We start from the raw sequence: 13,200 nt of genomic DNA on the forward strand, positions 1-13,200 counted from the left end.
CATTTCTCAGGGGTGCTTTGCTTGTGCTTTCGGTGCACAAAGGCAGAAGGGGATTGGACTCAATGGCCCAAGGGGTCTCTTCCAACCCTCTTTTTTATTATTATTATTATTATTATTATTATTATTATTATTATTATTATTATTACTAACATTGAGGCTGGGTGGCCATCTGTCAGGGGTGCTTTGCTTGTGCTTTCTGTGCACAAAGGCAGAAGGGGATTGGACTAAATGGCCCAAGGGGTCTCTTCCAACTCTCTTTATTGTTGTTGTTGTTGTTGTTGTTGTTGTTGTTAACATTGAGGCAGAGAGGCCATCTGTCAGGGATGCTTTGCTTGTGCTTTCAGTGCACAAAGGCAGAAGGGGATTGGACTAAATGGCCCAAGGGGTCTCTTCCAACCCTCTTCTTTATTATTGTTGTTGTTGTTGTTGTTGTTAGTATACATATATACAATATAATTTACAATAATATATAATATTATAATATATTGTATATGCATATAATATTAATATTATTTTGTAATACAATATAATACTAATAATACAATATAATAATATTAATTAGATATTATATATTAAATGTAATATTACTAATAATATTACAATATATGTATATGGTACACTATAGTAATTTATTGCCAGTATTGCATTATGCCAATAATATAATGCATGTAAATTTAATTTGTAAGCTGCTCTGAGTTCCCTTTGGGGTGAGAAGTGCGAGATATAAACGTATTAAATAAATAAATAGTATTAATTATTATTGCTCGGTGGCCAACTATAGTCCGGCCCTCCAACGGTCCAAAGGATCTTGAACTGGCCCCCTGTTTAAAAAGTTTGGGGACCCCTGGTCTAGAGTGTCCCCTTGTGCCAAAGGGAACAAGACTCAGGGACTATTTCTGCAACTCCAGGACATCAAGTGAAAGCATAGCGAAATATCTTGAATAACTTCCCATCAGGGATGCTGGTGGTTACTTCTAGCTAGAGTTGACCCATCTAAACAATTGTTGGACGATGAGTCAAGACACAGGGAAGTCCAATGGATTCAATAGCTTTTCTCTGATTAGAGTTAACCAGGCATTAATTGGATATTTCCATTGCACGATGGCCCCAAAAGTACAACCAAAGGTATGAGGACATCAAGAAATACTGTCCTCAGTCTTTATTATATCATTTTTTATTGTTTTATTCTGTTTTTATTCTGTTTTATTATGAATTGCATTTTATGTAAGCTTCATTTTAATTGTGTTTTTGGGCCTTGCCCCATGTGAGCCGCCCCGAATCCCCCTGGGGAGATGGTGGCGGGATACAAAAATAAAATAATAATAATAATAATAATAATAATAATAATAATAATAATAACAACAACTTTCATTTGGCTGATTTGTGTCTGTGTTCTTTCAGGTGATTCAAAATGAGAGCTGTCCACATATTTATGGGATTAGTTTTCTGTTGCATTTCAGATGTCATGGTTCTTTCTCCTAAAGGAGAGGAGGTAGACCCTAGTCCCTTTCTTTCTTTCTTTCTTTCTTTAATTCTTTCTTTCCTTCCTTCCTTCCTTCCTTCCTTCCTTCCTTCCTTCCTTCCTTCCTTCCTTCCTTCCTTCCTTCCTTCCTTTCTCTCCTTTTCTTAGCTGGGAAGGGTTTGAAATATGCTCAGCTGAGAATCCACAGCGTCTCATGACAAAACACTTTACCAAGACTTGACTGTGTTGTTTTCTGTATAGAAAACACCAATGTTCTCTTCAAGAACCAGCAGATTCACTTTCCATGCCAAATAAATCCTGCCTTTGAAGATTCTCAGTACCTTTCTCCTCCTTTTGGCCACAAAAGAGACTGTTACATGATTTTTTTTTCATGTCAGGAGCAACCTGAGTTGCTTCTGGAGTGAGAGAATTGTCCGTCTACAAGGACGTTGCCCAGGGGACGCCCGGATGTTTTGATGTTTTACCATCCTTGTGGGAGGCTTCTCTCATGTCCCCACATGGAGCTGGAGCTGATAGAGGGAGCTCATCCGCACTCTCCCCGGGTGGGATTCGAACCTGGCAGCCTTCACGTGTGATGTGTGATGCCAAGAAATGCTCGGCCAATGGCTTGGGGTTTTCGATGGATCAGTGTGGAACTTCTCGGTGTCTTAGCCTGGCTGTTAAAGGGAACTCTCCAAGTTGCAGAAGTATTTGGGAGATCGAAGGTTCAGCACCTTGGATAACCTCACAAACATTTATTTATTTATTTATTTATTTTTATTTACAGCATTTATATTCCGCCCTTCTCACCCCGAAGGGGACTCAGGGCGGATCACATTACACATTACACATATAGGCAAACATTCAATGCCTTTTAACATAGAACAAAGAGAAGCAAACATAGGCTCCGAGGGGCCTCGAACTCATGACCTCCTGGTCAGAGTGATTCATTGCAGTTAATTGCAGCTGGCTTGCTCTCCCGCCTGTGCCACAGCCCGGGCCTGTGGTTTACCAGTGGTTTACCAGTGGTTCTCCAGATGTTTTGGCCTTCAACTCCCAGAAATCTTAACAGATGGTAAACTAACTATGATTTCTGGGAGTTGTAGGCCAAAACACCTGGAGACTCACAGTTTAAAAACTAGGTCATTGTATATTCTCTGAGCTTATACACTGCCAGCCATCCTTGATCTTTGGATCGTGCCGTTTCCTTTCCCTCAAGACATTGAAACCCTTCTGGAGATCAATTGTCCCAATCGGCAGAGAAGATGAATCACCTGATGGAGAGGAGATCTGTATGGATTCCTTTCCCCACATGGAGACAAACACACGGCAGCAGTGCTTTGCGGATGCTCTAACTCAGCAAAGAAGTTGCCGACAGTCCCGTCCTTCATTTATCTTCATTTGTCAGGGAAGATGGGCCAACTTGAGTTTGACTCTGCCTTGCAATGCTCACCCCTCCCTTCCCATTCATGAAGATTGATGCCTTACCTGGGCTGCCATTCAGAGATGCCTTGGAGCCTCCAGGGAAGCAGCTTTTCTTTGTTGAAGGGCGCATAGTGGGGTGAGGAGGAGTGCCATCCCAGGACATAGTGGGTCTTTCTTCCACACCCCATTATTGCCATTAGCCCTGCTGTGTTATCAGCACCTCTTCTGCTTCTTTTTCTCTTTGTCATGCTCTCATTGCTTTGTCTTATGCCACTGGGCTGGAACACAGACTGATAATATGACAAAAAAGGAGGAGTTGGGGAAATGGGAATCAAAGACCAGAAGAAGGTTGAGTCCAGTTCATGCTCTCACTGTGCATAAGTGCTCCAACAATATCGGCACATCAGGTCTGATTCCATTTCTTCTCCTGCTCTCTTCCATACTTCCAAACTAACACATACTAATATCAATTGTGTTCTCCAATTTATATAAGGAAAGATCCATGTTGTTTAGCGAACACTGGCTCAGATCCTACTCCAAGAAAGTTGATCATAACTTCATGCTTCCGGAGCCATGCTTTGGCATCACAGCACTACTTTATTTACTACATTTATATCCCGCTCTTCTCACCCCGAAGAGGACTCAGAGCGGCTTACAAATCAAATGAACATACAATATATTATTAGCATAGCACATATAAGCATTAAAATACTATATTGTACTATATAGGGGCCGGGCTGTGGCGCAGGCTGGTGAGCAGCCTGCTGGAATAAATCACTCTGACCATGAGGTCATGAGTTCGAGGCCAGCCCGTGGCGGGGTGAGTACCCATCAATAAAAAAATAAAAAATAGCCCCTGCTCGTCGCTGACCTAGCAGCCCAAAAGATAGTTGCATCTATCAAGTAGGAAATAAGGTACCACTTATAAAGTAGGAGGCAAATTTAACTAATTTACGATGTTGGAATGAGGAAATTCTGTCACAGTGCCGTCACAGTGGATGATGAAGCAGCTGCTCCCCCATGTGGTCAGAATCGAACATCCCCTCAGGAGAAGGTTAAATTGCCTCTGCGTCTATCTCTGTCTCTGTTCTATGTGTATATGGGCACTGAAAGTTTGCCCTATATGTATATAATGTGATCCGCCCTGAGTCCCCTTTGGGGTGAGAAGAGAGGAATATAAACACTGCAAATAAATAAATAAATAAATCATTATATGGTAATATTATTAGTAATATTACATTTAATATATAATATATAATTAATACTATTATATTGTATTATTAGTAGTATAATATTGTATTCCATTATAATATTATTATCAATATTATATGTATATACAATATATTATATATTTATAAATTTTATATATATATATATATAGCATAGCATGCTGCTATGGCACAGGAGACAAGATGGAACTAACTATCTTCCTGGCTCTTAATTTGCCAATTACTTGCACATCAAGAGAGCATTGCCCTTCAGTATGTATTTTGCTCCTAACTGTGAGTCTTGCCATAACTCAAAATTTCAATTGGGCATTTAGAAATCCTGTTTAGGGAAGGGAAAGCAAACAAAGAACTATGGAGCTTAGTGCGTGCTTTCCCTGCTTCTTCTTCTCCCCTTCATACTTCCAAACGGATCTGTGCTAAAACCATTTGAAACATACACTGGGTCCAGGATCCATGTTGCTTAGTAAACACTGGATAAGATCCTACTCCAAATAGGTTGAGCATGACCTGATGGAGCAATGCAATGGCATCACAGCACCGCTTTGCCAATGAGTTGTGCATCAAGACGGCATTGCTCCTCAGTACAAATTCGGTTCTAATTCCACCTCCAACAATCACTGGTTTTTTTCAACCCAATTGGTCTAAAAATATCCCTCTTCCTTGTTCTTTCCATCTCCAAATTTCTAGCCTTATAGTGACTTGAAACTTCAGTAGGAAATCCTATTTGGGCATCAAGAGAGAAGATCTGATAAAGTGGACAAGGGAATGCAAACACAGCAAATAGAAGCAGTGAATGATTTCCAGCTTCCCGCACTCTGCAATGCTGCAAATATTGGGACAAATGGAAAATATCATTAGGGTAGCAAATCCTTATTTTGAGGAGCAATGTCCCACGTTTCCTCTAATCCCATGGCTGTGCCGGACCCTGAGTCTCTATTAGAGGCTGTTTTTCCGACTAAAATATCTTACTTCTTTAGAAACTCATCGAAACCCAAGGAAGATCAGGATGTCTCTTGCGACAGACAGCCGAGGGCAACCAAACAGGGCCATTTTGCACCCGCCATTAAACCGCCATTTAATCAGCCTCCCAATAGGAAAAGGAGTATTTTTGGACCTAAAGCCAGCAGTGGTTGGAGATGGGTTTCCTGTTCATTCTCAGGTGCCTTTGTCGTTGAGCACTGACAAAAGAAATAAAAGTTTGGAATCGATTAAACATCCTTCCTGTATGTTTTAGGCCTCAAAAAAAATCTAATTTTGTTTGGTCCAGTGCCCTTCTAAATTACCTACCAAGGTGTCTCCTGGTTGTTGTTGCTTTTTCATAATTTCCATCCCAGCTGGGGGCACACAAGCCCATTTCAATGGCACATTAGGACCGGCTACATCCCCGGAGCATTTGCTGCATGCCTTTTCTTTTTACAATTACAAGGGGGAAATATATAATGGAATGAGCAAGCAGTTTAATGTAACATAAATTTGCAAAGGAAGAGAAAAGAATGGGGAGACGGTCATGCTGCCGGATGCTGAGCGGCAAAAGGGAGGCGGTGGAGCAAAGGTGCCCCGCTGGAATCTTAAATAAGATTGCGTGGCCTCCCTGATTGCCTGGCAATGGCGCTGAGACCGCTGCGCTATTTGCATTCGTAGAATTGCCTTCTCTGCCCCAGAGGAAGCCGAGAGGCAGCAAGACGGGGAAAAGCAGTGGCAGAAGTAACACTGAAATTCTGAAAATGAGATTGCAATCCACAATGCAGCTCTAGGGTGGAGGGGCAGGAGGGCATGGACACCTCAAAGCAAAATTCTGCCCTCTGCCATGAGATGTACTTTCAGTCCCACATTACTAGGGCTGCTGTGAAGGTTCAGTTGAGCCTTTAATAAAGGGACATCTATACTGGGCTTCCGGTGGCGCAGTGTGTTAAACCACTGAGCTGCTGAACTTGCGGACCAAAAGGTCGCAGGTTCGAATCTGGGGAACGGAATGAGCACCTGCTGTTAGCCCCAGCTTCTGCCAACCTAGCATTTCGAAAACATGCAAATGTGAGTAGATCAATAGGTACCGCTCTGGCAGGAAGGTAACGGCTCTCCATGCAGTCATGCCGGCCACATGACCTTGGAGGTGTCTATGGAGCAAAGACCGATCCATCTGTGCAATGGTTGAAAGGCTCAGAAGAGAGGATAGAGGCAATTTGTAAATGCTTTCAGGAGCCCTGGTTGTGAAGTGTGTTAAAGCGCTGAGCTGCTGAACTTGCAGACCGAAAGGTCCCAGGTTCAAATCCCGGTAGAGGAGTGAGCGCCCACTGTTAGCTCCTGCTTCTGCCAATCTAGCATTTCGAAAACATGCAAATGTGAGTAGATCAATAGGTACCGCTCTGGCAGGAAGGTAACGGCTCTCCATGCAGTCATGCTGGCCACATGACCTTGGGGGTGTCTATGGAGCAAAGAGCGCTCCATCTGTGCAATGGTTGAAAGGCTCAGAAGAGAGGACAGAGGCAATTTGCAATTTGTAAATGCTTTCAGGAGCCCTGGTGGTGAAGTGTGTTAAAGCGCTGAGCTGCTGAACTTGCAGACCGAAAGGTCCCAGGTTCAAATCCCAGTAGCGGAGTGAGCGCCCGCTGTTAGCTCCAGCTTCTACCAACCTAGCATTTCAAAAACATGCAAATGTGAGTAGATCAATAGGTACCGCTCTGGCAGGAAGGTAACGGCACTCCATGCAGTCATGCCGGCCACATGACCTTGGAGGTGTCTACGGACAATGCTGGCTCTTCGGCTTAGAAATGGAGATGAGCACCAACCCCGAGTCGGACATGACTGGACTTAACGTCAGGGGAAACCTTTACCTTTACCTACACTGGAGAATAAATACAGTTTGACACCACTCAAACTGCCATTGCTCAATGTTATAAGATTTTGGAAGTTGTAGTTTTACAAGGTCCTTAGCCTTCCCTGTCACAGTGTCATACCCCAGCCACCTTTGGCTTCTGAACCTGATTCAGAAATGAACTTTGACCAGGATGAAGCTTATTCTGACTTTTTGCCTAGTCCTCAGAGCTCCTTTCAATTACATCTCCCAACTGTTGATAGCTTGGATGCTTCCTTAATTGGGAGAGATACTGAAAATATTACTCTCGTGGCTGAACCAGATGTTCTGAGTTCCCCAGAGAATGTATCCTTCAACAGAAGGGAGTTTCTGCATCGCCAGAGATCAGAAAAACAAGGGCTCCGAAGGAGTCACTGGTTGGCATCCTGAGGGGATAATGGATAGAAGATGTAATATGATTATTGGTCTCTGTCTGGTTTCCAGTGCTCACACTCCCTTGGGGTGTTCCACACAGAGTGCTAGTGCCTCACCAAACTACAACTCCCAGGATTCCATAGCATTAATCCATGGAAGTAAAAGCGATATAAGGCTACATTTATTCTACAGTATACCCTTGGGGTGTAGACCAGAGAGGTCTAGTGAACCATCAAATTACAAATATCAAGCATGGAACCATAGTGCTATTAACCGTGAACCCAAAAAAGGATAATCGGACCAGATGGTGCATCTACACCATAGAATTCATGCAGTTTGATGTCACTTTGAATTGCCGTGGCTCCATGCTATGGAATTGTAGGAGTTGTAGTTTTATGAGACATTAAGAGTGAAGCCACATTGTAGAAATAATGCAGTTTGACACCACTTTGAACTGCCACTTTGAATCTACACTGTTGAATGAATGCACTTTAACTGCCCTAGCTTGGTGGGATATAAACATTATAATTGTCATTTTGCAAGGTCTTTAGTTTTCTCTGCCCAAAAGTTCCATAACAGGGTTCCATAACATCGAGTTGTGACAATAAAAAGTGTCACTAAACTGCATTAATTTGTCAGTGCAGATGCACCCTTGGATGCATCTCTGTTTCACCAACAGGACCTTATCCTTGCATTTTTGTCATAGATCTTTGAAATCTAAGAAGCCGTAAAAGTTTATCTACCCACCACTTATAATGAGCCCAAAGCACTTCTGTAAAATTACAGCATTGCTTCCTTGTATGTAATTTAAAAGGAAAAAAATAATTGCACGGATTAAAACTTAAGTACAGGACGCATTTATTGCTCTTGTTTAAATTGATTTAGGAAGCGCCAGAAGATCAACTCAACTGCTGGCTGCATTTGTGGAATTTTTAAAACTCCTGAGGTTCTGCCGAAGAGACGAGAGGTGCAATTCTGAATTTAAGACTTCAGGGCAAAATGAGGCCCAGAAACAAAAGAGTCTTCAGAGGTGCCTTTAATTGGAGGACTGGGGCTGGAGTTAAGATGGGAAGAAAGGCTGTATTTCCATTTTTACATATGGAAAAAAGAAATACCAAATTGAAAGAGGAAGGAGGGGAAAGATAAAAATCTATCAAACTGCATTTTTTAAAAAATTCAGGGATGTGTAAAATGTTCTGCACCTTAGATCTATTTAAGGTAATTTTAATGGATAGGAAAGGAGGCTTGGTGTATCTCATGAAAGGTGCAAATAGGGTTGTGCACGATATCGAGTTGGTGTCTGTATTTGGGGGATTCAGTCGAATCGGCAGTCAAATACCCATCATCCCATCCTGTCCCCTGATTAGCCTTGCCAGAGTCAATCAGAAAAAGAAAGCAGATCACATGTTTTCTGAGGCATTCTGGAATTTGAGAAGGAGATATGCTAGCTAACTCCATGTATCTCAGTGGCATTGCTGCTTACTGCCTAGGGAAAAGGTATCGCTTTCTAATAATTCCCTTTTCTTCTACATTAAATTTTCTTAGTTAAATAATAATAATAATAAAAAGTGAAGAATCTGCTCTGATTGAATTAAAAAATCAGAAACTCCCCAAAGCATAGCAGACAAAAAACCAGTACAAGAAAACCACACTACAAACTAGAGCTGACAGCTGGCACAACAAAACATTGCATGGATGTTCCTTGACAAAATTTTGTTCCTTGACAAAATTGAAGGAAAAGCTGATAAGGAGAAGACCTGGCTCTGGCTCACGAATGGGACCCTGAAGAAGGAGACAGAAGGCCTGATCCTTGCAGCCCAGGAGCAAGACATCAGAACAAAGGCAATTAAGGCCAAGATTGAAAAATCAGCTGATGACCCAAAATGCAGACTGTGCAAGAAAGCTGATGAAACCATTGATCATATTTTCAGCTGCTGTAAGAAAATCGCACAAACAGACTACAAACAGAGGCACAACTATGTGGCCCAAATGATTCATTGGAATTTGTGCCTCAAGTACCACCTCCCAACAGTAAAGAACTGGTGGGATCACAAACCTGCAAAAGTATTGGAAAATGAGCACGCAAAGATATTCCGAATCCAGACTGACAAAGTTCTGGAACACAACACACCAGACATCACAGTTGTGGAAAAGAAAAAGGTTTGGATCATTGATGTCGCCATCCCAGGTGACAGTCGCATTGACAAAAAACAACAGGAAAAACTCAGCCGCTATCAGGACCTCAAGATGGAAGTTCAAAGACTCTGGCAGAAACCAGTGCAGGTGGTCCCGGTGGTGATGGGCACATTGGGTGCCGTGCCAAAAGATCTCAGCTGGTATTTTGTTGCTCTGGAGACTGGGACACAATGGGGCCATGGATTAAAATACAGTAGAGTTTCACTTATCCAACATAAACGGGCCGGCAGAACACTGGATAAGCAAAAATGTGGGATAATAAGGAGGGATTAAGGAAAAGCCTATTAAATGTCAAATTATGTTATGATTTTACAAATTAAGCATTGGCTACTAACAAATTGACTACAAATAAAGATAGAATTGCATAAAATGCATAAAATCCATAAAAAGTTCAATCCTTGCTGCCTAGAGAAACGATTGTGGATTGGGGTGGGAGGCAAACTGCGTTGGATAACCCAGAACGTTGGATAAGCGAATGTTGGATGAGACTGTAGCAGGAAAACAGTCTGCCTAAATATGAAGATCTTTCTGATGGTAAGAACTGGTCAACAATGTAATCGGCTGCCACCTGGGTTTTCAGTTGAGTCTCCTCCACTGGAAGCTTTTAAGCAGAGGCTGAATGGCCATCTGTCAGGAGGGCTTATATTGTGTCTTCCTAAAAAAAACAGGAAGTCGGCATTTGGGGTCTCTTCAAACTCTGTGATGCTATGATTCTGTGTTGTTAAGCACAGGTCAATGCAAACTTTCCTCCCCATCAACCTTGGGGCACTCTTATTACCAGGGTAATGTGTGCTCTCCATATTGCAATCGAGCCAGGCTTTTGCAAAGAGCCATCAGAGTCATCCATCATCTCATTGCCAGGTGAGTCGAGATGCCCCTTTGACATTTCTCGCCTGCATGGCTCCAGGATGCAGGGATGCCCTGCAGGTTGGAAATGGCTTTGAAATGTGGCTGCATTCATCTTTTTTTCTCTTTTGGGGAGCACAGATGGCATCGAAATGTCTACCTGTCATTTAAAGACAGAGGCGAGACTTGCATTTGCAACACAGACTTGGAGGCACATCTACAACCGCAGTAGCCAAATTCTCTTTCAATAGCTCAGCAGAGAAATTGTTTCCTTGCATGCCCAGGAGAGAAATGGGGAAGATTCATTCCCATCAGAAGCAAGAAAAGAAAGGAAGGCTCAAGAGCCATTGCTGAGCCGTTCCGAGATGCGTGTGCAGGACGATTTGTACGCTGAAGTTTTAATTCCCTTCTAATCAGGCTCCCTTCCTTGGGGCCATTTAGATCTCCGTTTGCCTGGAAGCAGCGTAACGTGACCTCCCTTTTTATCTAAATTTATGCCACCCATTCAGAAAAAAAAAGAGAAACCCATTACAGGGCAAGTGGTTTTGAACGCATGCAATTTCCATTTTCCAAAATGCTTATTCCTTTGATTGGGATGGATCTGGGGTCTTGGAGGGCATACCTATTGCTCATGCTTAATAGCTGGTGCCTTAATACGCATTGTAGGGAATCCTGGGAAATGTAGTTCTCGGGGGGGGGGGAATCTGCTAAGATTCTCAGCAAAATGAAATATTTGGTGGACAACCATGAAAATATATATTGTATAATATAATACATAAAAATAATGTATTGTGTAATATAATAATAATTATAATTATAATATTGTATAATAATAATAATAATAATAATAATAATAATAATAATAATAATAATAATAATAATAATGTATTGCCTGTTCAAAGACCTTTCACACTGCAATCAGCGCTACTTATTTCTGTAGAGAATAGGTAAAAGTAAAGGTTTCCTCTGACGTTAAGTCCAGTCATGTCTGACTCTGGGGGTTGGTGCTCATTTCCATTTCTAAGCCGAAGAGCCGGTGTTGTCCGTAGACACCTCCCAAGTCATGTGGCCATAGGCATGACTGCATGGAGCAGGGCACCATTACCTTCCTGCCGGAGTGGTACCTATTGATCTACTCACACTTGCATGTTTTCAAACTGCTAGGCTGGCAGAAGCTGGAGCTAACAGCGGGCGCTCACTCTGCTCCCTGGATTCGAACCTGTGGCCTTTCAGTCTGCAGGTTCAGGAGCTCAGCGCTTTGACACACTGTGCCACCGGAATACTGGGTAACATATATATATTAAGTACACTATGTAACAAAATTTGAAAAATGTTTTGTTCTTGGTTTGAAAGTGTTATTCCTGTTTAATTGTGTGGTACTTACTTTGAAAGTCATTGTTATACTCCCAAAATTTTGTTTTTGTGGCTGCCACAAACTATGTTGAATGAATTGAAACTCTGTCAAATATTCATTGAAAAACTAGAGTAAACTAAGCTGCACAATATCCCGCAAAAACAAAGTTTTTGCAGTTCAATAAACTGCAGGATCCAAAATGATTCTAATCTCGATCCACTGGAAACGGTGCCCAACTTGAGGCAGAAACCTTTTAAGTTGAGTCGCTCTGCGAAAGTGTTTTAGATGCTTCCGCTGTGCTCTGTTAAGGCGCAATGGGGCTCAGAGGACAAATCAGCCACACGGTTTTCCTTTCCTTCTTTTTGGTGATAGCAACATCCCTGCCAAGGAAGCAGCTGGCAGGGGAGGCTCCCAGGGCTTGTCACGCAGAAGCCTACATCTGCCTTTTAATGTAACAATTCTCTTTTCCCTCAACTTTCAATCAGCATTTCGGTTCGGTCTCTAGTGCGAGGCACAATGACTGTTCAGCCCTGCCTTATAGAATCCTAGAATCCTAGAGCTGGAAGGGAATCCCAAGGGACATCAAGTCTGACCCCATTCTGCCATTCAAGCCCTCCTGAGAGATAGCCATCCAGCCTGTTTAAAAGCCTCTCAAGAAGGAGATTCTACTTCCAAGGACTGCCAAGTGAAATGGGCCAAAGATTTTGGATATAGCATAAACTCAAATCAATGGGAAGAAATATGGAGTAAAAAATTGAAATTCACCACAGCCACCGAGATACGAGAAAACTGGTATAAAATGCTGGTACTATACACCAGATAAAATAGCTAAATTTAGCAAACGGGCATCCAACAAATGTTGGAAATGTGATAAAGAGATAGGGACATTGTAATGAAGTACGAATTTTGGTTTACAGATGTTATGTTTAATTGTGTGTTTATATTTTAAAAGGGTAAGTATTACAGTTATTGGAGACCCTATTGGCGCAGAAGGTTAAACTGCTGAGCTGCTGAACATGCTGACTGAAAGGCTGGCGGTTTGAAGCAAAGTGAGCTCCTGCTGTTAGCCCCAGCTTCTGCCAAATTATCAATTCAAAAACATGCAAATGTGAGTAGATCAGTAGGTGGGAAGGTAACGGTGTTCCATGCAGTCATGCCAGCCACATGACCTAGGAGGTGTCTACGGATAATGCTGACTCTTTGGCTTAGAAATGGAGATGAGCACCAACTCCCAGAACTGGACACAACTACACTTAATGTCAGGGGAAAACCTTTACCTTTACCTTTACCTTACATGTCTCCCTGTTGAAATGCATTTATTTGAATTTGGCCCATTTCCAACCACATTTTGAATGAGTTGATTTTATTCTTGTTAGTCTTCCGATTCAAGTTTTACTGTGCACCATTTTTTGCATAATTTCATATATAATTTTACATTATAAAACCAATGACCGGGATCTCA

Source organism: Anolis carolinensis, unplaced genomic scaffold, assembly GCF_035594765.1.
Source record: "Anolis carolinensis isolate JA03-04 unplaced genomic scaffold, rAnoCar3.1.pri scaffold_10, whole genome shotgun sequence".
Classification (NCBI taxonomy): Eukaryota; Metazoa; Chordata; class Lepidosauria; order Squamata; family Dactyloidae; genus Anolis; species Anolis carolinensis.